Raw genomic sequence first — 25,511 nt, forward strand, 5'->3', positions numbered from 1 at the left:
TGCTGTTTTCTCCCTCTCCCTCCCCACCAGAAGACGAGGAAGGAGTGAGCAGATGCCCAGCATCCATCTCCCCACCCCAAGAGACCGAGCAGCCCACACGGCCAAGTGAGCCAGGGAAAGAAAGAGATTGGTGTGAAGATGTGAAACGTTGGAGGAAAAAGGGGTTGGATTTGCCAAGCCTGGTGGATTATGCAGTTCTTGGAGGATGAAGAAGACACATATTGTTAACTAGATGCATGCTGGGTGCAGGGGCCTGCATATGTTTTTTAGGTAGGAGCAGCAAGGGCTGCTTCTATGTTTTTGCTGCTTGATTAGGGAAAGGAAGAAATAGGAATATGAGTATCAATGAAAGCAGAGCAGCCAGAAGCATCCCAAACAACACTTGAAGGTACATGATACCACAGGAAGAGAAAATCCTGGGGGCAGAGGGGATAAGCAGGAGGATACATACACTGCCCAGACAGATTCAGGGAATATTAAGGGGACTAAAATAAAAGTTATTTGTCTTTCAATGCTAGCTCAACCCCTTCTTCAAACTCAGTGAGTCTCTGCACAATCTCCACCAAGGGATGACTTGTGCTCTCACTATATGCAGGGTTTTGGACAGAGAAGCAGGAACTCCATCCCCCACTACTGATGCAGCAATTTGAGTGAAAACCATTAATGACAAATCAATGAGTTGGATAACTGGATTAAAACAGGGGGAGAAGAATTCTCCTCAAAGATCCTGAAACATCACTATGTTGAGCAAATTGTATTGCTATATATATTTGTGAAAACATGAATTAATGTAGCATTAGATTACCAGAAAGGATTATTTACCTCAAATGCATAAAAAGAAGACAGTTTGAGACAGTTTTAAAAACTGTCTTGTCCCTTAATTTCACCTGCATAAATACAATTAAGAGTGATGATGCTATTTTCCACGGGCATTGTTGTTTTTGACTCAGGGTGACCATGTTCACACCAAACATGTGTTTAAACACACCTGCCCAGCTTTGCTGATGCACTAACCCCACAGATACTCTGTACTTCACAGTTTATTCAATTTTACCTTCAGGGTACTGCCCTGAAACCATTAGTCAAAGGGTGCAGTAAAAAAATCAGTTGCATTCAATGTGATATACAGCCCATGGGTAGCTTTAAACTCTGAGAGGAAAACAGCTCTGCAATCAGTCACTGACATGCATTTTCAAGCATCATGTTGAAACTTGCACTGCAGCTCCAGCATGGAGGAAGGCCTGAAAATAGAGACCTCAGTTCCTCGAGTTGTAAAACACTGTGCAGCTGGAAATATACAGGAGCTTCCAGAAAATTCTTGGTGAGATGGTTGGTCAGACATCCTGCCTGTCTGAATGGGAAGAAAACTCCAATGTCTGTCAAGAAGTAAAGAGGTTTCTGCCTTTTTGGTGGGGGTTACACTGAACAGGTCAGCAACCAAAGAGGAGACAAGTTGAGCGTCCCCAGGAGGGTCAGCTACTCTTTTCCTGCCTTGAGGAATCTGCTGAGCCAAGGGAGCCCAAGAAAGAGGCAACATCAGTTATGAAAGCTTTCCCCAGCAAGGGAAGCACAGCAGGCACTAGAAGAGGGTGGTTCCAGTTCTGGGGCCATCACATTTTACATCTGAGGTGCAAAGGACCAAGGGAAGAAGTTATCTCACACCACCACCTATGATAGATTAACAATAGAACTGAGAACGCCTCCTACACCTAAAAAGCTTTGCTGTCAAGCTGTGACTCTACAAGAACACAGAGGGAGATGTCTAAGTGTAGGCCATCTCCTGCTATGTGATGACATTGATCTTGGCCCAGGAAGGCCAGGGAAAATGGCTTTCATTAAGCAATGAATTCCCTGGCATGCCAGTGAATAGGCTGGGAGAGCTGAGGGGAGCTGGAGCCCAACACTTCTCTATCCAATGAGCTCTATCACCACAGCTAGACTGGAAATACGAATTTTTCCCTCAGAGCATGTTCAGAACAAGAGACAAGGATCTCCCAAGACCCTGAGCTACAAAGAACTCTGTCATGTTCAAAATCAGAAAGTGAGTGACTAGACCAGTGGCCAAGGCAGAATGGCAGGAGGCAGGAGAGAGGTCCTGAGTCTCAGAGCCAACACCAAGCTGTGTGCTAAAGGCACATCACAAACTCTGGGAAGATAATGGCAAAGAGATGTTTTCATGGTAGCTTCTGATGTCAATGGTCCTGGTGCACAAGACAGAGGTGCAGAGTACGACTGAAGGAACAATGCTCTGACCTGTGGAGCACAGCTGGTCCCCTGGTGAAGCTTAAGATCACCAAGGGAAGATTAAGCCATGCTGATGCCAAACTGGGTTTTATAGGCACATCAGCAGGCTGGATGACACCAGCAGACTTAAGGGCATCAGTAAATTGTGCCACTTTTTGGATGTGACACAAAAAGAAAGAACCTGGCTTCTCCACGGGGCAGTACAGTAAATCCATGACAGCAGTTCCTAGGGTCTGTTTTAGAGCTCAAAAAGCAATTCCTGGGCCTGAACCCAAAACCACCTGACCTGGACATTTCTGCAAACAACTTAGCAAAGCAAGATCCATTTCTCCCTAACAGACAGATTGGAAGCCAGATTTTTGTCAGCTTTGTAAAGAAAGTCAAAGGCAGGAGGGTGCCCTGGCAGCAGGAAATGCTGAATCTGAAAGGCCCTGGTCAGCAGGTGAACATCCTCCAGTCCCCACAGGGATGGATTCCTCCCAGCACCCCTCAGGAATTCAGACTGCTGCATTCTTTCCTCTTCCCATTTCTTCCCCAAGGCTTATCAGACACCGAGGAGAGGATGGGAATAGCAAGGACCACACAGTCAGGACAGCATCTGAAGCCCGAGGGCTTCTGCATTGCTTCTGTGTCAAGTACCTTCAGCTTTGAATAACAAAGGGCAATCTCTTGAAGGATCAAACCAGAAAACAAAAAGAACCAGTGTTAGAACCATTAACTAACCCAAGAACTAGTTACAGGTTGCTTGATAAGGGAAAAAAAAAGAAAAAAAAGAAAAGAAAAAAAAAGAGATCTGAGCACTCAAAAAGGAATGAATAAGTTCCTTTGGGGAAGATGACTGGGGGGGATTTGGGTAACACTGCTGGGGGCTGAGAGGCCTGGCAAGATGCAGGATGCTGGCCAATGCTTTGAGGGGTTCTGCTGAGGGACACTTTGGTTCCTGCACAGCCAGCACATACTGCTCTGATGTGGAAAAGGGCAGGGATGTGCTGATGGCCACACAGACAAATGAGGTGTGAGAAGCACTGCTGCACCCCCTCGCTGTTGCCACCCGTCGCTTCATGTGCACCCTCCTTTTGATTTTTAAAGCATGGATTTTTTTGCCCCTGGTTTAGTGTCCTGTTCTGTGTGACCTCGATGACAAACCACACAGGGTATGCCCCAAAAAGAAGCCACTCTGGGTGTGATGAAACGAAGATCAAGCCACACTACTGTCCATCTCAGGGGGGATGAACACACTCTTCTAGACGGTCCTGAATAAAAGAATGTACTTACAGCCCAAATCTCACCTTGTGATTGAACAGCAAGGGCTTTGCTTGTTCTACAATGCCAATTCATTCCTCCCATCAGCGACCTTCACCTGCATCTAGCCAGGCTTCAATGTGTACTTGGCAATTTTAATCCACATGCTTCTTTCTTTCTACTGCTGTTATTTGATTCTTTTTGAGGAGAAGCTCCTTGGGAGCTGGAGCTGATTAACTTACAAAAGAGCCAAATACATCTCCTATACTCTGAAGGAGCAAATAGGAATGGGGCTTACCCTGCTCCACATTCAGACTGGAAGAGGATCATTACTTACTATTCATTCCTGGATCCTTGAAGAACAAGTGAAGCCAGCTTAATGCTGCATTGTTCATTCCTAGTGCCCATCAACAGAAAGCATGCTCCCAATTCATTGCCACAAGGCAAGACAACAGTATTGCTGTGCCATAAGCACTTCTGATTGTTTGGGGGCTGCAGAGAGGACCTCAGGGCATTACAGTGATGATGAGCGCTGTGGGGGAAGAAGCTGGAGTTATTGTCTTGATGATGATGGGGAAATAGGACACATGCATGTATCACAGCAGAAATACGAATGAAACAAGCCCTTATGTGCCTTGCTGCTCATAGAAAAATACACTTAATGTCTCAGAAAAGAGTCCCCTGTGAGGCACAAAATACCTAGCCTGGGGTTGCCTTGAAGCAAATAAGCTTTGCAAATTCACTTCTTAGAACCAGCCCCACAGGTTATAACTTTCTGGAGACCATGGATAAACCCAAGTTTTTATAGATAAATAGGTCCTAAAGAAGTTCCTTTTGGGATTTGTTTCAAAACAGGTCTTTTATCTTGTTTTCTCTGAAGTTTAAACCACTACATTGGTTGAGCCAGGAAGAAGCTAAGAAAGGATGAAAAGTAAAATGGGAGAAAAAGTAAAAGCATAGGTGACTTAGAACAGAGGCTGACATGATACACACATTATTACAGTGGCTAGCAGCTGGCCAGCAGCTATTCCAGCTGTTCATCAGCCCCACTGAGGCTAAAAGGCTCCAAAAAATTTACTTCAGATCTTCTCCAATACTCAACCTTGCACTAAACATTGGTTTCTGAACTTGGATGAGGTGCAAGGAAGCTGCCTGTGAAACCAACTGTGCTGGAGCAAAAATCCTGCACCAGTGTTTTGGAGCATCACTTGAAGCCTCAGAAGTGAGGGCAAAGGTTTCACATCGGGTGAACTTCCACACCCCATCTGTCTCTCTCCACAATTCTTTGCCTTCTTCCTTGAAAGGAGAAGATATTTTCACTTGCCTTCTCAGTTTCTTTTTTCATCATTGCTTTTTTCCTCCTACTAGCAGAGTACTTGGTTTGCAACACCAAGAAGTTATAAATACAGCTGTCCCTTTCATATTTCATGCTCTGACACTGGCATGATGACATCACTGCAGTCTCCAAGACCCTTTGCTGACTGTTCTCTATTCCTCCTTTGAAGTTTAGCCACCTATTCCTCCCTGTCAATGTTTTGCATAACTCCCTCTCCCCAGCAATCCAATCTGTTTGTCTCTCATCCATCTGCCCTGACAATAACAGCACAGCTTTTCCTCTTTTCCTTCCACTCTTTTCAGTCCTTATTCTCCACCACATCCATGGAATAGCACTTCCAGAACATGCTACCAACTTTTCTTCAAATTCTTCTTTAAAGATTCATTTTATCCATCTGAGAATCAAAGACATTTACTCAGCTTTAGTTATATTTCAACTCTATAATTTTATCCCACTGTGCTTCTCATTAATCTCTGAATGACCGTGTTATTTTACTGCTGTAATCTCATCCTTCCTTTGCCAACACCTGCCAGCTGCTTCATTTTCACTTTTTACCCTTTAAAAGGCTCACCTTGCATGGCTTGGCTATTACTATAATAAATATTAAAATTAGATTCAAGATGAGCAATGCAGCCACTCCATCTCCCTTGCCCCCTCACGGTATCTCCCGTGCCGACGATACCGGGCTGATTCCGGAGGCCATCCACCAATATCCATGATGTATGCACGGCAGCACTTGTTAAAAGTCAGACTGTAAATAATGCTGATCTTGTTGATATTCACTTGGCATTCATGAATATGATTCTGAGTTAGTCAGGTGCTTTGTGGCTGGGCCATGGAAGCAGTTGTTATAACCAAGGTCAGTGGCACAACTGCAAGTGCTGGCTGCTAAAACTCTTCCCAAAGGTGGGGGGCACCAGGTCTGCTGTGACTGAGCTTAGGCTGGCTGCCCCAGAGGTTATGGCATGGACTGAAGTGGTGAATTCATTCAGCTCAGTCTTAGGACCTTGGCTTAGCTCTTCCCACAGCCTAGGTCACCCAGTATCCATGAGAATGAAATCTCAGCACTGGTTTTCCAGCTATTCCTGTTGACTTCGCCACTTTATCCCCTAGGCCAGGCTGACAAACAGCAGTTCTGGAAGGACTCGTGTGGGCACGTGCACAAGGGTGATTTCAAGATGTTAAACATTTTACAGAAGTCTCTTTCACCAAAATATGAGACCTGGGGTAACCCCCAAAGTACCTGTAAGGACACAGTCCATGCAGAATAAAGGACAAGGTTGGATGAAAAGTAACAAAGCAGGAAGGAAGAAGCAAAATACCCAGAGCCATTAAACACAGTCCTCAGAAAAAGCTATTGCTCCTCAGCAGGTTAAAATTTCCAATTCTCTCTCTCTTTCTGATGAAAGCTCAAATAAGTGATTACAGAACAAGTGTTAGAACATACACAGCACAGACACAGTGTTCTTGACCAGCAACTCAGCAAGTAGGAAATACAGCTCTTCAGATGCCATACTGGGAGTGCTTCTCAATGCCACCACTAAGGATAGGAAGGAAATAATTCAAACAATTGTGGGGAAGGGGAGTTAAGGAATATCCTCTTATTATCTTTATTAGAACAAACCAGGTGCAAACTACAAGCCAAAGACTCCAAGGATAGTTTAGGGATCCCAAAAGAGCTTAAGGTGGGTGCAAAACCAATTGATTCCCTTGGGAAGAAAAAGATTCCAATGCATTAGGGAAGAAATAACAAGAAAAAAAACAATTGAGGTTCCTAAGGAAGCAAATCCCCTCTGGTGGCACAGAAGTCAATAAGAGTTTTCAGCTGTACTGATGGACCAATCCCCTAAGGTGTAAAAAAAAGAAAATAATCTCATGGGGCATAGGGAAAAAAAAAAAAAAAGCAAGAGATACTGTTTTTCTTCCTCCTCACATTCTGGCCTTTGTGCATGTTGAAAAAATAAGAAAAAGCAGCGAAGATGTTTTCTGAGACAAAGTAGCAGCATGCAAAATACCTCCCAATAAGAAATAAGATAAAGTTACTGAAACTTTTTATGCCATCACATTAGAGAAAAAACCAAAAGTGCAATAACAGAACATGGAGAATGAGTTCCACCCAAAGAAAAGCTGAACAGCAGGAGCTTTTCTGGAATATTTTAGTTGAGTGTACACATCCATGTCACACCATCATTTCTTACTTAAAAACAGCTGCAGAAGGCTCCTGCTGCGGCCGCTGCCGTTAGCTGAAGCTCTGATCTTCCTGTCTTCATACAAGTCATCAAGTCACATTTCCTGCTGGAATTAAAGTGGCAGCCCCTAGGGACTATGCAGCTACCCAATTTATATCAGAGAGAATCTGAAGCAAGCACCAGGATTTTTTCAAACTGCTTAATTTCTATTTTTTTTTAAATTAAGTTTTTTTTTTTTTTTTGCAACCCCCAAATTCTAATAAAGAGTTTTTCTGGGAATTTGCTTTTTGAAGTAATGAAAAGAAAACAAAGACATTTTAAGACCTGTGCAAAAAAGGCTGGGAGCAGGAAAAACCTGTGGGCAATCTCACTGGTATCAAACCAAACCATGCCTTAGATACCTCTTGCACCCTTAGCAGTCACATAGAGAGGGTACAGATGGTATATGGATACTGTGAGGGGTATTTATAAAACAACAAAAGCTGCAGATCATGACACATGAGTACTTTGGCTCAGAATAAAAAGAGGAGAGCAATGGGGAAACTCTCCTGGCCAAGTGCTCAAACTACCTGGTGCCAGGTAAGGACAGCTACAGGGTCATTGTTAAAGATGCAGAAATGCAGGCAATTGGTTTTTGTTCTGTACTTCTACAGTACTTGACACAGCAAGAACCACGTCAATGGAGTGCTCCTAACAGCTATGATAGGTTATGATAAATAAGACTTTGGAGAAGATCACATAGCATCCCATTAAGCAGTCTCTGTAACTAAACACAGATCTCCATAACTCAAAGAAAGTCTTACATTACCAGACAACACTCTTTAGCTATCAGGCAGGCTAAAAAGCAGTCTCTTGTATGTGATTCTTCTTTTTTTTTTTAAATATCAAAAATATCAAAATCAAGGCAAAGTTGTGCTGCTTCAAAACCAAGCATCATAGAAGCCTACAAAAATATTAATATTTTTTTTTTATTTCAAAGAATGGAAAGCAAATCAAACTAAAGCATGTTAAATTGAGCATTAGAAGGGCTCTCAGCCACTTCCAAAATTACTTGAGAGCACATTATAATTAGCAAAGGTATGTGACAGTTTTATACCCCTGTATGATGCATGATTAAAGCCAGGCAGCCCAGCTCTGCAGCAAGTCCTGCTCACCATCAAAACAGATGTGACAAGACCTGCAAGCTGCTCCCAGACAGACTGTGAGAAAGCATAGGCAGATAACATTTTGGCCATCAAAGATGTAAGACCCAATACAAAACTAATTAAAGCTCAAAACCCCTCAGAGAGGTAAGCAAACTGAGGTTTTATGAAGCATCCTGTGCTTGAGCTGCAGTGCGCCAGCCTGAGAACAAGCATGAGAACAAGCTCTTGCCTTTCTCTCTGAGATGCAACAGGGAACAAAAGTTTACAGCCTTGATAGTAACAACTCACAGCCTCAGCACGAGGATGCAGGGCACAAATGATGGGAGAGATGCTGCAGTAACACCACCAGGATGATCTGTGACACTGCTGATTTTTCCCACCCAAGACAGATACCTCTTATCTATCTGCAACAGAGGAATATGGAGTCCTGGGCTAGTGTGAAAAGCCAAGTCTAAACTCCACACAAATCCTGCCCCTTACATTTGCATGGCTTTGGCTGCTGAGCACTCAAAAAATTAATTAGAGGCTCGGCTTCCTACCACTAATTGCAGAAAAACAAGGTACAGAAGGGAAGCTGTGCATCAGCCAAGACCTATGGCTCTTGAACTGGGGTTAGGGGGGAAAAAGGTGTTGCAAAGAAATGTGTAAGGAACATGGAGAATTTCAGGTTTTTGGATTCCACCGTTGCTTTTAAGTGTGAAACAGTGTGGCAAGTTTGTTTCTGAGAAGTGTATCCAAGCCACCACTTTTATTTTTATTTATCTACAGATTTTCATATTTAGACTACATCTAAATGCTTCTTTCTTCATGACATCCCTCTGCATACAGCATCTTTCCCTCTTGTTTCCAGGCAGCCTCAGAGCTCACCTCTCTAACATCCCAGCAGCTTCAGGCAGGTTTCCTGATCTGTCCCTTGAGCCATTCCCAGCTCACTGCTCCTGCAGTGCCTTCTTCCCCATCTCCCCTGCAGAAATTTCTTTCCTCATTATCCCCATGCTCACGAGGTAACCCCTTTATTACAGGAGGCTGCAGAATCTCCTTCAGGCACCCCAGCAAGATTGTTTGGGTGAGGTGTTTGGTTGTGTGTTTGGTTTGTTTGGATGACAGACAGACAACTTGTCAGTGTCCAACGACTCACCCAGGATTCATCCCTGGATTTTCTTAGTTAAAAAAGTAGCAAATGGGGAGGTAATTACACAGTGCAATCACTAAGTGGACACTCAGACCTGGAGAGTTTTGGAGAACCTCACAATGCGGAATTTATAAATTTTATGAAAGACAAATCTACCACTGCTGCTACAAGGGTAAACTGGTTCAGGTGGGCAAAACACTTAGGCCACTACTTTCTGATGGCTTTGGTATGAGGAAATAAACTTGCTGCACGTTTACAAGCAGCTATACATTGCTCTGTGGCTGTTTTGATGAAGCAGATACACATTACTGCAAACCCTTTACAATCAATCTTCTCATCACAGTTTCATTTGGAGATAGTAAATGCAGTGCAGCAGCCTGGTTCAGGTCCTGATACCCACTGATGCTGAATGTCTATGCAGCAATGAAAGAGAACTTAATTAAGTGGCATATGTATATATAAATAAACTATATAAATTTTGTTGAACACAATCAGTTAATGAGAAATAAAGCTTTCAATGCAAACACCTATGGTTATGCCTATGCACCGGCCTAAGCCTCTCCCCAACGGGGGGATCTTAGGGAGCAGGATTGCTTCCAAGCAACTGCATGTGTTGCCAAGCTGTCTTTGTCCCCACAATTATGCTTTGCTAATAACATGATGCACAAAAGAACAAATGAAACACATTGCAACAAGCCTTTGCTATCACTGGAAGCACGTTTTGCTGTGCGAGTGGCAGTCCTCTAAAGAACGATGCTCTGCAGATGTCTCCATTTGGGAGGCTGCTTTAGTGGACACTAACAAAGTGTCTCTGCATGTCAAAACTTCAAGAGGACGTGTCAAATCACTTTCCAACATCCTGCAGCTCAGGAAGTGATTCCAGTACTCCTTTTATTTCTAAGACAATAATCATAGCTGTCCCTACGTAAAGCAACGGGATCTTTCATGCAAGTGAGGTGTGTGCAGAGCAGCAAGTTCCATGAAATGCAATACATACAAATGTTGAAAACATATGTGATGACTTAATATCACTAATTTGACCAGAGTGCAGAACATAAGAGCAGATGTGAATGTTCCCTGTGTGCACTAGTGCTACAGCAGAGCATCAAACACGGTCTTGCACGAACAAAGGAGTTTGCTTAACGGGTCTGTACAATTAAAAGCCTACAACTCAACCCAAGAGAACTGGAATTCCCTTCCACTCGGTGAAGCATCTGGCCTGATTGCTGGTGGCTGCTGATCACTGCCATGTCATCACTCCAAAGCCGTGAAACATCCCTGCCACCGTGTTAATTAGCTCCCCTTGCAAAGTGCTTAAGCCATAGAGAGAGGTTACTCACGTGATGTCTCTGCGCTGATAGCAACCTTGAAGAAGGCAAGCGATCAGGTCGCTGATAAACTCCACATCATCCCCGTGAAGAGCAGCTTCCAGTTCCTAATGAGCAGAAAGGAGAGGGGGAAAAAAAAATAAATAAAAAATCCAACCATTAAATGAATTCCTTAGAATTTCCTGCTAGCTCATCAGGACCAAAAAGACCCAAAGAGCCTCATGTATGTGTACAGCAGCAGAGCACACGTGGGGTAAACTGACCTTCCTCATCATTAAAAATACTGCTTCTACCACCTCTTCATTGCAAGAGTTTATGGGAAGACCTTGAAAGGCTTTTACTGAATGTCACTCTCCAGCCAGAAGACTAATGCTTTTGTCTGGAGGCACAAAAATAGGGTTCAGTGAGGTTGAGATGCACTACAGCCTAATAAGAAAGGCATGATTTCTCCCATGTTCACCTGATGGACAGGAATCAACAGTTTCATTCTCCTGCTTTACCTCCTCTCACTAAGGCTGCTGAGCTCAATTTAAAAGATGTGCTCAGAAAGCAGGACCTTAAAAGCCACTTACAAGCCAGAAGTAGCAGTTTCAGATGGATTGCCAGAAATGGCTGAAAGCTAGCAGGCAAATCCCTCAAAGAAAAACAGGCATTTTGATTATTTAACTTATTTCCCATTGGGTTCCCTTTTCTTCCCAACTCCAGTAAGACAGAAAGGATGAAGAGATGTCAGACTTCATGACCCAAAAATCTCAATCCTCAACAGAGAATATCAAGGCTTATTCTAGCACAGTGGAGTTCACAAAGATGCAAGGCAGAAACTGATCCACAAAAAGGATAAACTTCTGAAATTTAATTATTACCAATTTTGCACGTATCGTGAGAAACATCTTTTTTTTTCAGCTAGCCGTTTCAAGCTTTGTTTTCCAAGTATTATTTGGTTAATTACAGTTTTATTTGTATGCCAGAAAATTATTCACAGTAAGAAAAATCCACCTTCTATAAGACTTATCATCACTAGCACACAGCATTTAACGAGATTTAATATGGATAAACAATATGGGCATAAGAAGCTATTCTTTTTTGGGTTTCAGAGTAAATAATGGATTGAATACAAATTCCTACTTGAATGTTACTCAACAGACTGTTACACAAATAGCTAAGCTAATGGCTACAGAATAAAGGTTAATGGCCAGAGAATAAAGGATAAACGTTTTGGCACTTACCCAATAAAGAAGAGAAAGTGCTTTTTTTATTAGACCGCAGTAACTGCAGTAATAAAATTATTGATAACAGATTGCAGCTTAAATGCCGCTTGTAGCTTTTTATTGGAAATGTATTAATGGCATATTTTCATTACCAACACTGCTCTTATTTACCTCTTGTGCAACACCCAGAGTGCTTCAGGAGCGGAATCCTGGCACCTGCCTCGTGAAGAATGCACTAAACACATCTATTACATGTGGAAACTGGAGGTAAGGAAAGGGAAGTGAGCAGCCAAAGCCTGATGTAGGGAGCTAGGGAAAGCACCAGGAATCTCTGTTCTCTGCCTTTACATGAGCACCCTTCTTAATGACAAGTTAATACAAAAACTGCAGTTGCTGCTTGCCATCCCTTGGAGAGAGTGGCATTATTGTTGTATAAATAGTAATCACGCTATATAAATAGTAATTACTGAGTGAATTCACTTGGAATCATGGAATGTCCCGAGTTGGAAGGGACCCACAAGGACTGAGTCCAGCTCCTGGCCCTACTTACCACTTGATAAGTGGCTAGTATTTTAGAGGTGTTGACTCAGATTATTTGTGAAATATTTTAGAGGACATATGCCTTCTATAAATATCCCCGGGGGAGAGGGCAGCAGGGAGGACCTAGAGCGTGTGATACACTAAACCATCCCAGGTGTGTTACCACATTACCACAATCAACCTGCAGCACGTGAAAAATGACATGTTAGAACCAAGAATGATGGGCAGGGGGGGAAAGCAAGTCTCCAGGATGCCTCCCTGCATTCAGCCTCTCCCTCATCCACATCCACTTGTTCATTAAAGCTGTCAGTCAGCAGTCTGCCCCTGCTAGGATGTGACAGCCTTTTGTATGAAGGAATATTTAAACTGCTTCCCGTGAGCCTTTTCAGCCTGCTGTTTGACTAACACTCCTTAAGCAGTGGCCACAACTGCCTCAGATAGCTCCTATCTGCAGCCATTGTTTTCCAGGCCCCACAGTGACCTTTACATTTTTGGAGCTGGGGGGTCACCCCAGGAGCAGGGGGACAATCCCAGGGCAAGATGCCATCTCCTGGGCAGGGACTAAAACACCTGCATGGGCTGTTTTCCCCTGCTCTCCTGCTGCTTTCTCTCTCCCTGTCCTTGTCTCCATGGCAGGTGTGGCATCAATTTTGGGGACCTGACCCAAACAGTCACTGGATAAAGGGGCACACAGACCACTGTGGGGCTGAGTCCCAGTGCCAGGCTGGGTTAAGGGGCTCTGGAAGAAGCCAAGATGTGCCATGGGTGCTTCCTGGAGCCCATCCTGATCCTCTGCTCCCTGCCAACAGTAAAACCCAGTGCCAGAATGCTATGGGTAAAGGCACAGGCCAAGTATTACCGTGATTATTTGTCTTGGAAAAGAGATACTGACATTGTCCTGTAATGTTTCTGTCTACATTTTAACTATTACTGCTTGTGACAGAAGGCTAAGAGCAGTGAGAGGTACCTGATGAATGAACTCAGGGCTTGAACAATGAACCCAGGGTTGGGTCCATTGGGCCTGTTTATCTGAACGTCACAATTTTCTGTCCCCCACTGGATTCTTCAGCTTCCTGTCCCAAAACACCTAAATTCCAGACTCTTCCCACACAGAGTGCTGTGGGAATGGCAAGACACACTGGGAGGATGCGATGCAAATCATAACATCTCAGGAACACAAACAAAGAGTTCAAAAACCCTTCAGGTTTTCACCTAATGCTTCAGCACACATTTTGCAGGAGGGTTTTTTCCAGCCCTCTCCTCCAACAAGGGACAGCCAGCAAAGCAGCACACTGCTCAAGCAGCACATCTAAAAAGGAGTATATGAAGCGATGCCAGGGAGAAAGAAGCCACTAAAACCCCCCTGGGTCCTAAGGGCAAACCCTGCTCCAGTCAGCCATCCCCACACTCCTCCAGCCTGGCCAGGACGAGCTGCTCAGCTTCCTCCCTGCCACCATCCTCCCCACGCCTCCAATCCTTTTGTTTTTCCCCCTTTCTCTTTGAGCACTGAGCTGTGAGCACAGAAATCTGAACCTTGCCAAAACGCTTTGGGGACAGCACAGAAAGGAAACAGAAGAGGCAGCAAATCAGCAGAGGAAAAGGGGGGGACACACATCTCCTCCTCCCCTAGCTGGAGAGAGCAACAGACAGGAGAAAAGCAGGATTCTCCCCCTCTCCAGCTGGCGTCACACCTCATTAGGGAAAAGCCTGTTTAACATCTTTCCCTCCCCCCAGCCCGGTACTAAATCCCCCCTGAGTCAGGCAAGGACTGTTGGGAAGAGGCAATCACCAGAGCAAGGGTGACCACCTCTCCCAGGAGGAGCTGTGGCCCAAAACAGGGTTAGCAGGGTGGGCGAGAGGCACCAACCCATCCCTGCCCATGCCCTGGGAGAGCGGGATGGGACAGAAAGCCCCGGTACCTGTGCCTGCCCCACAGCCAGCACTCGGGCAGGGATGGTTAACCCCACCTGAAACAAACGGGGCTTTGCATGCCTTTTTGATATCTGCCTGGATTTTTGTGAGGGAGGACAGTCAACCTTCGAGATGGAAGTAAACAAACGAGTCCACCAGAGCGACGCCACTGTCACCGAGCCAGCCCGGGGTGACCACGGGGGCTGCTGCACGCGCTGCTTTTTGAGCTGTGGAAAGCAGCCAGCCTCCAGCTCCTGCTCCAGCAAGCTGGCTGTGCAGAGAGAAGCCTCACAGAGCTTGGAGCCTTCATTTCAGAAGACAGACTCCCCCAAACCTGCAGGAGCCCAGTGTGAGCAGGCTGGGGGATGAGGACTACAGTTTAGGAGTTTCTTCTGTGCTGGAGCTGAATCATCTATAACTGAATGTGATGGACATAACGAGTTTAAGCACAGCTAAGCCTTGTCCAAGTTAGCCATCAATTAAAAAACCTCAATCCCTTCAGCTCTATTTCCATACTGCTGCTGTTATCAGCTTTCCATTGCAATGCTCCAAAGTGACTCAACAGGCTTTTGCAGAGGCTTTAGGAGATCACCAAAAGCCACCAGCAGGACGTGCTGAGCCAGCCCCAACCCATGCTCTGAAATTTCAATGCTGTCACCGAGTCAAGTCAGGATGTTCTTTTCCTCTCACAGATAATTAATGGCAACGGGCAAAAGTTTGGCAAACTCATGCCAAAGGGTACTGGGATTGGGCAGGAAGATGGAAAGTCAACTGCAGGCCTAAAACGCTTCCAAGATGCAGCATTTAGCCCTGCTGGTGTGAAGCCAGTGTGTGTCAGTGTGCTCAGCCCCAGCACCTTCTCAGAATGCCTGAGAGGACCAAGCCCAGACTCAGCATGCTGCCTGCAGTGCCATGCTCTCCCTGCTTGGGATTCCTCTGCCATCATATGGAAATAGTTCCCAAAACATGAAGCCTACTGAGAGTGTTCTGCACAACAAGCCAGGAGGATGCTGCAGGGCATTAAGAGTGTTCCTAGGACCACGGTACCCCACAGGGGCAAACAGCAGTGGGTTTAGCTGGCTGCCAAATTCAGAAAAGTTATGGGTCCTGGTCCTGATGGAGTCTCTCAGACATGCCATCTTAATTTGAAGTGGCTGTTGGAAACACGATGTGTTATCCAAGTCTATGATCCTTCAAGGCTTTAAGGTTTCCTAAGCTAAAGGGATCCCCAGTCTCATCACCCTGCATTTCCACAGCAAGGAAAACTGGTGCTAAATGCCCTCCCCGTGCTCCTGGCAGTGGGGATGAAGTCAACAGCTGCCCCAAAGAAACACCATCATCTTCACCCCACCCTCAGGACCACAAGCTCAGGGGGAGCCAAGCTGGCCTTCTACAGTAGGTTTGGGGAGTGAGGGGAAGAGGTTAATGACACTCATCACCACAGTGGTCCCAGCAAATACCTGAGGGAGGAATAAAAGCTACCTCCTGTCAGAAGGGAACTATCATCTGGGGAGGGGAACATAGAAAGCAGAAAACATATTACATTTTTCCTGTTTCTTCAGGTTCCCCCTTAATGTCTGTCAGTGCCTTCTGAAATGTCTACCTTCCTCGACTTTCTGTGAGCAGACTTTGAAGGCTATTTCGAACATGTTGTAAAATAGGAGTATGATGTTACTCCAGGGCCAGGCAGAGGTGTGAGATGACAGCTTTGTATGAGGGAGATTGGCTATAAACAGAAAGCCAGGGAGAATTTGTTGTATTGCCTCCATGTTATGGCTGTTTGCAAAGAATAAATCCCACACAGTGCCAGCGGCACGAGGGGTAACATCAGCCATCCTCTCCTCCAGCAGCTCCCTCCAGCTATGAAAGGGGATGCAACAGACATTAAATTCTGCTCAGCTCAGCCTAAGTAGGTTTGCAAATACAAACTGTTTGCCATGCCAGTGGACATTTTGGGCAGGCTAGAATTTTCCAGACTTGATTTACAGGCAACATTTTGTCTTCCTTTACCCCCTCTATCAGGATGCTTAAAACTCTGAGACCACCATGCTCTCTATGTGCCACCTATCCCACTTACCAGAACAGCTGGAGTTCTCCATCCACATTAACCTGCTGCCTGATCTCTCCCTTGGGACAGGGACCCTCCCCTATTTGCACAGCATGCTGCCCCTTGCTCTCCAAGTGGAATTTTTCACTGCTGTGTAATACAAACACAAACGAGCAGCTCATGCTGGGTGGCTAAACTGTACTGAAAAGAGATTTCAGACTGATCAATCCAGTCTCCCTCATGCCCCATAGCCATGTACCAGTGTTAATAATGCTTTCTTCTCCTCCTAGCTCATCTTGCCTGCAGTGCAAGTGATTTGAGAACTACATTTGTTATGATTGTATGCATTGTCATCACTTTAAAGATGTAAAACTGCTACTCATTCCATTTCTTGCCCCTGGCAAAGAACCTTTTTCAGATGGACAGGGTGAATCTGAAGCAATAAGTGATTAGTTTCTGTTTAGCAGTTAGATATTAGTACTTTCTGCCTCTAAAGCAGTTGCCATCCCAGGGCATCAAAGCAATTCAAGAACATTCAGTAAAGCCTTGTAGCACCTGTGAAGAAAGGGGAGGCACACACCCACATGCAGAGCAATTTTACAGACAGCCCAACCAACACAAGCCCCAGCATCCACACCATGCCTGTGTTTCACTCAGTGCTGGGGCTAAGAGACAAGCCATAAGGTTTGACACTTGATGCCACTGCAATCTTTCTTTTTCCACAGCTTTATGAGCAGCCAAAGCCTTTGGAGATCGTGCTATTTCCCTCCAAAGGATAATTTCTCCCTTTCAAAATAATCCCCTCTTCCTCCAGTGCAGATAATTGACGCCATTTACCGTAAGCCAGTTATGCTGGCTGAGGGGCAAGCGTGGCAACTGGGCACTGAGCTCGCTTTACAGGAAATTTCAGGCTCAGCAGAACCTCCAGCCTTTGGTTTGCAGACCTCTTGCAGACCTGTGGAAGATTTCCAAGAGGCCTGTGAAGGGCAAATAAGAGAAGCAAGCCTATCACCAGCATGCTTAAATTTCTAATCAGGGGTCTGTGCCTTTATGGGAAAAGTATTGGCACAAAAGTATTGAAAAAAAACCCCAACAAACCAGAACACTGACCTCCTCCCCCCATCCCAAAGTGGCTGACTGCTATTGCCCAAGCCACAAGAAGTTCAAATCCTCCAGCTGGAAATAGCCTCCAAACACAACAGTGTGAGAGGAAACACAGTCTGTTTGAATTGCATCCTGTTTGCCTCACCCCCAGACAGAAAGGTATCATTTATTATTGCCTAGAAAGGCCCTCTCCCAATAGTTGTGCTTGTATGGAGTATCAGAAGTATTCAGAATATTAAACTACTCATAGACTGCACTGGTTTAGGATTTTTGGTTGTTGTTTTTTTTTTTCTGAGAAGACAGGGTGAGAAAAGCGGTGAGCAGACACCTAGAGATTGGCACCATTCTGAAACTAACACAAAATATTGTATAGATTATGTATCACTAAACTCTTGCAGTCCCAGTACCTTGCTGGTAAAACCCAACCAAAGCAACCCCAACCAAAACAACCCCAAACTCTCTCCACATCTGCTGGAATTAGCATTCCCATTTATGGGCTAAGCACTACCAGCAGTTAAAGACTAAAAATTTTATCAAGTATTTTACACAGCACTTTGGGCTGAGCACAGTCCTGCTGGTGGCAAGGAGCATCAGCTCTACCTGTTTGGATGTTGTTTCTGGAAACAACAGCAGCGGGTTAGCGATGCTCCCTCCCCAGACAATTCAGCTGCACGATAAATAAAGAACAGCTGATCCTGCCGTGTCACCATCTCCTGTGGTAAGAGGCTTCCTGGGTACCTAGTGGGAGTTCTGCTAAGCTTTTAAGCCCATTGGCAACGTGGGGAACAGTCTGTAGCTCCAAAGCCAAGAGGCTCGAAGTAATAATCCGATTTCAAAGCTCCTCCTCCTCTCCAGCCAAAGGCAGCAAGGGAGGATGAGATCAGACTGTAGATGCTCTTCATTTTAGGTCTGGCCATTGCACTCATCTGCTCAGCATGAGCACCAGGAAGGGGAAGGATGAGTGCCAAAATCTGGAATGGATTGCTTGGCTGAAGTTTCTGCAAAGATTTCAAAACTTACTGAAAAAATAATTTTTTTAAGCGAATTTTCACTGCTTTTGATACAGCTGGACTGGTCTATCTAAGCAACATCCACTTTTGTAGTTCATGCACTGGCCAAAACTCTTGGGGGATTTTATTTTCTGCCATCACGCACTCTCTGAGGCACCAGGGCATTGAAGCTGTGCACATAACAGCAACCTGTTCTGCTCCTCCAGCTCCCCCCTCCAGGATGTTATTAGCTGCCAGGTGATATGCAAGCCATGAAACAACTTATCTCCACGAGCCTGGAGATAAACAGAAAGTCCAGATCATCCCTTAAGGAGTCAGGTGATTTCCTCGCATCCCTTCTGCCCCTCAAACCAAAACAACAACCTGGATTTGAATGGAGGAGGAAGACAGGTCCTTACCACTGCCTGAAAAAGCAGAGTGAAACAGTAAAGTACATTCAGGTAGAAACAGGCTGTAAAGCCTTGCTTTTTCCCTTCAATCTGATCTCCACAGCCAGCCATTCTTCTGCCTCTCCTTGGATGCTGTGCAGAGTGCAGCCCAGAGCAGGCACACCACAAACAAACCTGCCTGGGGCTCGGTGGGGACACTGGCCTGGAAGTGCTGCCAGCACTGAAAACTCTTCCTTGCTCCAGGTGGCACAAAAGGAAAGCCACCAAGAGAGAGGGAACCTGCAGCCACACACAGGTACCCCACATCTTTCTGATGAAAACTGGGAGAGTTCCATCGCCCTGCCACGGTGAAATCCATGCTCCAGCACTTTTTTATTTTCCTTTTCTGACTAATTTAGCAAAGAAGGATTTGAAAAAGTATGAAATAGCCACCAATTGCTCTTAACCCTGATGAAGTTGCCAGGCAGCTACTCAGGTGTGTGAGCTGCCTGTTTGCAACTGGTTTAGTCGCAAGCCTAAGAATAAGTTTTAAAAACACATGCCTATTCTGTGGCATAACAGTTGCTAGAATTAGAGCTAATAGGTCTTTTCCATACTCTTAGATCAGTGTCTGCTCTTCCCTGGATTGCCAAAAGCATCATCTTGTTTATCTATCAGACTTTCTGAACTTATTCCAAGCTTATGCAGTCCAGACAGACTTCAATACAAATATTAATGGCTTTTATACTGTTTTTTTTGAAATTATTACAACAAACACAGATGCTACCACCTTAATGAGATGTATATGCACTAAGGCATAGGCTTGAAATAGGAAATGGTGTTTCAAGCCAGTTGAATACTGGAATGTGAGTCACACAGAGCTGGCTTCCTAAGGCACGTCACTGCAGGATCCAATGTCAAAATAAATACAAGAAGTTACCTCTCCCGATTCACCATCTTCAGCCCTGTCCAAAATTATCTGTATTTCATTGGATATGTGGGAAAGACCATCCTGCCATCGCTTTTAAAGCCTGGTTGGGGCTCAGAGCCTCTACTCCAGCAACTGCTACCTGTTACACCTTCCTCATCTGGTGCTTGTTCGAATGTCCTGTGGTGCTGCCCCAGTGAGAGCCCAAACAGGACCCAGTGGGGCTGCCTGGTGCCTGAGACATCCTCTTGGGGCTAGGAGCAGCCCATGGGAATTCCCATTCTCTTCCTCAGGGCTGGGGGAAAGGCAGAGGGGAGAAGGAGGTGCTCAAAAAAGCAAAAAGCTGGCAGTCCCAGCGTTTTGCGTTAAAGTGCAAAAACTCAGGACTGCTTCTTGCAACACACTGCAAAGCAACTCAAGATTCTCCCCATGGCTGGAGGTGGCCATGAACCACCATCCACTTCCACTCCCATCTGGAAGGAGCTTGGCTCACACGTGTGTTTGCCAAGGGAAATGCCACAGGGCCCTTTGCGTGCTTAGGAGGCACGCTCTGTGTTTTACTCCACATCTGGCAAAGCTGCTCCATAAAAAAGGTGATGGAGTGCTTGTGGCTCTCCTTCCAGAGCACGGGATAAAAATCTTCTTCAACACACACACGCCATGCAGGAATTCTTCTCCAGCTTAATTTAAAGCTGTCTTTATGGCCAATAAATTTGCAGATTGCTACAAACACTTGGCTATTTATACAATAATAGTTATATCTGCCAGAAACAGCAAATAATTATTATTATTATGTTCATAAATGTTAATGCTAACTATGCTATTAAAACACATATTATAAAAAGCATCGTAATTTGAGAGAAGGGCAGTAAACTATTGCCCAGACACAGAGGAAACCGGGTCTATTGTTATAAAACTTATTCTACAGACATTACTTGGAGTACCTTTTTCTTCTAAATTTTTCCTGACATCTAGAATATGAATAAAGGGGAAAAAAAACCCCAGATTTATTTCATTATAATTAAAAACAAACAAAAAACTGACCCAAAAATCTGTTACATCTCATAAACTCTAATAGCCAGTTTTGTTTCTGCAATTTGGTGCAGAACTGATGACATTGGATTACCCAAAGATCCGCACAAAAAGCTTTGGTTGGATGAAATAGCTGATCTGCCTGAAGTGGGGGGAAAAAGCTCACGATAACAGATAATTATATAACCAGCTTGTAAAAGTGTTATTAGTAGGGCAGGGGATCAGGAAAGGCCTGGCTTCTATTCTCACTTCATGCATCCACAGTGATGAGAGCTAAATCTCTGTCCGTATCTCCCTCCTCCCCCACCCAAATGTTAGATAATTTTTAGCCAACCCTGTAAAACACTTGCAATCTTTGAGTAAAAGCAAGGCTGAGGTTAATGTACTGCTACTCCTCTAACATTCAGATGCTGTGTTCCACCTTGATAACAGAAGAGAAAACTGGAAAAAAATTTTCCTCTGCTGCTCAGATAAGGTAGCTTGAGGACTCAGGGGTAAACTCCAAAGTTCAACATTTTAGTTTGAAAGGACATTTCCAGTCATTGGCTACTAGAATTCAGATCTTGAGATCCTGACTAAGTGATAAAATCCAATAAAAAAACCAGACAGCTTTGTCAGAAGGTCTGTCTTTCTCTCAAGGAAGGAATGGGAGCATTAGACATTCTATACATTAAAATGTACAGCAGAGCAAAAACCCTTGTGTGGACCTTGTTCTCAGTTATCCACAGCTGGATGTCTCTGGAAATCTTTCCTCAGGAGTAAATTTTCTCCTCCTTTCTCAGGAACAACAGAGTCAAATCCAACCAGGAGAAAAATTAAACTGGTGGCAACGAACCTTGAAGGTCTGACAGTGACCTGCAGCACCAAGGTCTCTGAAACTGCTTTCATTTGCCAGAACATAAATTAGATTCCTCACTAGGTATGGCACCGGGGTTAATGGGAGCTTTATAAAGCCTTCTTTGAACATACAGATTATCCTTTTCAAAAAAGTGGTTTAAAGTACAGTACTGTGAGCCAGGAAACCTATTCCCAGCTCTGCCAGGCTGGGTGACTTCAGGCAACCCACTTGACTCTTCTCTGCTCTTTCTCAATGTGCACAGCAGACACAAATACCTAAATCTCCCATGAGGCTGAATATGTGTAAGACAAGGAGAACCAGCTTAACTCTTCACAGACCCCTCCAAGCAGATGATGTTTAGCCACTCCATAAAGCAGGGTTGCTCAAACTTCTCCAAACAAAAGCTCTCACAGATACCACAAAAGGACACACCTGCACTGGGCACCTCATATGGGCAAGAATCCTGAGTCACAGCATTACCAACTACTTTTTCTTTTTTTTTTTTAAGCAGTGAAGGAATTGTCTTATCCTGTCTGGCATTACTGTCCAAAGGAGGTGCTCAAAAGAAGCAAAACTCAGAAATTAGGAAAAAAATCAAGTTTAGGAAAAGCCATGCTGCTGCCTGGACAACTCAACAAACAGCTTTCCTCTGCAGGATCTGATTTCACTGCAAGAATGTTAAAAACAACTTCAAAATACAACAAAATAAATTCAATTAAAAGAATAATGAAGCATTTCAAAAGTACAATACAAAAATAAAAAAAATACCAGAAGTGTGAGATGACACAGAACATTCGGTGCTGGGAGCAAGGATCACTACTTTTCTTCCTAACAAATTCATCCTAGGCATCTCCACTGTGAAAACCAACACTGGCTTAGAGTCTCCTTTCAGAAGGTGCCTGCCATCCCTCCCAAACCCTCATAGTTACATATTCCTCATATTTTAGTGACCCTAATTTTGTACTCCCCTTCAAACTTTTAAATAAAACTCATACAAAACTTTAGAGCATAAAACAATCCTATAATTTCCAAAGCCCCTTATAAGAGAGCGTGAAGAGCCTTGCTTGTGCTCTGCACTTCAACATTTCAGACTCACATCTTCCAAGAGTGAGCACAGCTCTTTTCTGTGCTCTTAGATCAATGCATTCACATGCTGCTCCTGTTTGAAAAACCTGCTTGCCCATGGAGTTCAGGTGACTCTGACCTGGTCACTCCCAGGGAACTCAAGTCTCACTGTGTTGATGTCTGGCAACATTTCCTCTGACTCAGCCTTGCTACTATAACAAAGCTCTCAATGGAAGTAAAAGAGGAACTCCAGGGACTGTTTCCCAAGTTGTTCCCTTCTAGCATGCAGAAATCTCAGGAAGTCGTTTGAACTCAATAACCTCCACACCATTTCCACACAGTCAAAATAGAACAAGAAAGGGCAAACACAAAAAAGAAAAAAATCACATCCTACTCTGCAGCCTACAAAATTTACTCATTCCAGGGTTTCTTGTGCAGAAGACAGTTAAGCAACTACAACAAAGTAATGTCACATCCTTTTCCTCCAAAATAAATTTTAGTGTTGAGAAAGTCCACCTATTCATTTACTGTGAGCAGCCTTAGTCAACACAGGAGCACATCCACAGCCAGCAGTCAAGGAACAGAATTCAGGACTATCCCCTCTATTGATTTCCAGCTGGGGTCTAAAGTTAGGAATTTCCTTCCCCCCTCTTCCCCAGCTGTCCATTGATCCAAAAAGAAAGGGGGGGAAAAAAAAATCAAAAAATGTTCAGACTTATTTTTGTATAGACTGAGATACCTTAATTATTTTTCAAACAGAAACCAAATGATATTTTCCTAACAGCACTTGCAAAAGAGCTAGAGCAGTGTGATCTCCACTGCTATTCATTCCTTTGGAGACAGATCCAATCTTTCAGTCACTTTGTGCTTATTGGCTATAGGGAAGGTAAAACAGCAAGGAGCACTAAAGGATTAATTCTCACAATAGTGGGAAGCAGGAGTCCCAGCTCTTGGGGGGTGAGTAGGGGAGAAGGGAGAAAGATGAGTGTGTAGGCTGCATCCCTGGTTTTTGGACTTCTTTGCTGTGATTTCATCTTCTGCCTGAAGTTACCTTAAAAGGGAGCTAGCATGGTAAGAGAGTCCCAGTGATTTAAAACGTAAAAAGCATTACAGGAATTTTGCTTTAAACCTGCAAAGACTGCGAGAAGGGGTTATATGTGAGATAACTCATGGCAGAGCTCAGCAGGGAAGAGAATAGCTAAGGCACAAACAGTTCATACTCTGTTTGTTGTGAGTCACACAGCAGCTGAACAGATTTATGATTCAGATGTTTTAGTGTTGGTTATCAGCGATTAGCTCCAACTGTTAGAAAAACAGAGAGAAAGAGAAAGATTAAGCTTTTGTCTGCTCCAGCCCTCATCCTTCCTTTGCCAGGCAGCAGGGGTTACTGATTGTTTCTGTCCCTTTTTTAACATCAGAATGGCTCTGAGCCACACTCACTGCAGCAGCAGATCACACTGCCAATATCGCCATCAACATCAGATTCAATCGCTGAGGTGCGACATTGTTTGTTCAGGTACAAATGTCACATGTATTTGTGACATTTCGTTATACAGCAGCTTTAAAGTGTGGGGTTTTTTCCAACCATAGAAATCATCTGGGACACAGAAAGAGCTGACAAAACAGGACTGGTTTTGCTAACTTTATCTTCAAGCCCAGTAATATACACACAGGAAGACTTGATGCATCCTTATGGCATTTAACCTCACAACACCCATGTGGGCTTCTCACAGACAAAAGCTGAGTGACTTGCCCAAGATCACACAGGAAGCCAAATGCAGAGCACTAAAACTGAGCACAACAACTCTCAGGCTAGACCTCTGGCCATTGCAGCATTAATCCATTCCTAATTTAGTTTAATTGAACTTAATGCTTGGCTAACAGATTTCTGCCAACCCACTATTATACATGGTGTGGAGCTCTGCACTGGAGAGCTGGGCTTTTCTGTGAATCACATCTTTATGTGTAAATGTAATGAGACAGCAGAAAGAGCAGAGTAATCCTCATTTCAGGACCTGAAATACTGTTTCAAAACCACATTGCAGCTAAACTCTGTGGAGGAGAGGGGAAGGAGGACACTGTTCCTTGATCACTGCATGCACAGGGTGAAGAGTATCCCTGCCACAAACCAAGGTCCAAAGTGTTACTGAACACAAGACCCAACTTTTCAAATGCTCAGAGCCCATCACAACTCCCTTCTGGAAGAGATTCTACACTCTTAGGGCAGAGAGAGGGAATCGGGGAACTTTAATCACCTGCAATGTTGATGCTGCTACAAAACCAGAGTTCCCCTGCAATACCTTGGTCACGGTTAAAGCTCACAGCAACATCAGGATTCAGCAGATTCCTCTTACAGCTCCAGCCAGCACTGCTAACCCGAGACAACTCTGGACAAATGCTTACGTGCTGACCCAGTGTTGAGCACAAGCAACAAACACCACGCTCTTGGGGCATGTCCAATGTCCCACGTGCGTGTTCCCTGACGGCAGAGCCCGTCTGTGCGCGGCACAGCGTGTCTGGGACACAAACAGGCTGCACATCTGCACCTCAGGGCTGCGGAGCGCCCAACACAGAAAACCAACCTCGGGCTTATTAGGCAGAAGTTACACGCATCACGTGAGTGATTTCTATCCAAAAGTTGCCAGCCAGGAATAGAGGAGGCCCCAGACTTTCCTGGACTGCTTCTTAAAATCAGAGCTGCTTTCCTTGAGATGCTGTGCACGGTGCGAGCAGATTAAGCTCCATTAGCATGAGACACTTTTGAACAGTAGAAACTAGAACTAAACTTGGAATTAACTGGACTGGTGTAAAATTATACCTTAATGCCCACAGAAACCAGATTAG

The 25,511-nt window shown here is 44.5% G+C and overlaps 1 protein-coding gene across 1 annotated transcript in view; it reads right to left on the reverse strand.

The window, feature by feature from the left end:
* LOC107205039 (cat eye syndrome critical region protein 2) overlaps positions 1-10,719 on the reverse strand; it is a 49,467-nt gene extending 38,748 nt beyond the window's left edge. Inside the window, exon 1 of the mRNA XM_015629136.3 lies at positions 10,629-10,719. The gene's annotated coding sequence lies outside the window, so the exon portion shown is untranslated. The remainder of the gene's footprint in view (positions 1-10,628) is intronic.
* Positions 10,720-25,511: the final 14,792 nt, after the last annotated feature.

The sequence above is a fragment of the Parus major genome, chromosome 1A, assembly GCF_001522545.3.
Source record: "Parus major isolate Abel chromosome 1A, Parus_major1.1, whole genome shotgun sequence".
Classification (NCBI taxonomy): Eukaryota; Metazoa; Chordata; class Aves; order Passeriformes; family Paridae; genus Parus; species Parus major.